Source organism: Nanorana parkeri, unplaced genomic scaffold (assembly GCF_000935625.1).
Source record: "Nanorana parkeri isolate BGI_ZX_2015 unplaced genomic scaffold, ASM93562v1 scaffold584, whole genome shotgun sequence".
In the NCBI taxonomy this organism is placed as follows: Eukaryota; Metazoa; Chordata; class Amphibia; order Anura; family Dicroglossidae; genus Nanorana; species Nanorana parkeri.
In genome coordinates this window covers 883,400-884,438 of record NW_017306852.1, presented here as the reverse complement: position 1 = coordinate 884,438, position 1,039 = coordinate 883,400, and the positions used below count along the sequence as shown (strand labels likewise).

General features: G+C 43.8%; 1 protein-coding gene across 2 annotated transcripts in view; it reads right to left on the bottom strand.

Moving 5' to 3' along the window:
* RREB1 (ras responsive element binding protein 1) overlaps positions 1-1,039 on the bottom strand; it is an 82,594-nt gene that overhangs the window by 34,843 nt on the left and 46,712 nt on the right. The window lies entirely within an intron of this gene.

The following is a 1,039-nucleotide window of genomic DNA, read 5'->3' as shown; positions in this document are numbered from 1 at the left end:
TTGGCTTTCTTAAAAATAAACATTGATAATGAGGTGCATTTCTATAATGCTCTTAGTTACAATGTTTACAGAGGCAGATTGCTCATTTTAAATTGGTAACTTGTGAAACAGCAAGAAACAGCAACTCGTTCATCAATGTTTTGCCACTGCTTTAAAAATATAACATCAGGAAACAAGAGGATGCAGGGAGGGCCACAATAGTTGGGAGGAGGGAGAAGGGAAGTAGCGGCTGACTAACTGCAGTCATAGCTCTGAGTCATGTAGACGATGAAACCAAAGCACACGCATACATGCAGCACAATACATTTGGCCTATGGATCCCCCCCCAGCCATCTCCTACTGATGTGAAGTGTGCTACTCATGAGCTCTCCCACTGGAACAGATGGGAAGAAGCATGCACAGCTCACAACATACAGGAAGGAGGGAAACCAGGATGTGCAACAGAAGGAATGTGACTGTAAGCCAGAGTAAACCCATTGCTGCCAATGTTACTGACTGCCCCTGCCATCAATGGGTTAATATCCTGGGCAAATTATCACATAGAAGTCAAGCAAGTCAGTGAAGCAGTGCGACGATCAAACATCCTGGTTTTCCATGGACAAGGGTGCCAATTAACCCAGCAGCGATGACACCAAGCCTTTTGTTAGCCTCTACAGAGTTGGGTTTTTTTTTAAAGTGTTGACAAAGGTGTCTTTCTATTTTACTTCATAACTTTTTAGTAAAAGGTTAACACTTTATGTGCCAGGATCTGACTTTGCGCTCAGGACAAATAATGTTTTAAGCTTACATTAAGACGTAACCAACATGGGCCTTATTAGAAAAAGAGTATCTATTAATGGTGTACATCTATACTCAGCACTGATTTACTTACCCACTCGTACTAGGTACCCTAAGGCAGCCTTTCTCAACCAGCGTGCCGTGCCATCCTGGTGTGCCTTACGGCTTCCTCAGTGGTGCCTCAAAATGTTCACACAAAGTCATGCCTCTGAGGTAAAGAAGGTTCTGATGTGAAGGGAGGGCTTCTGAGGTGAAAGGGGGG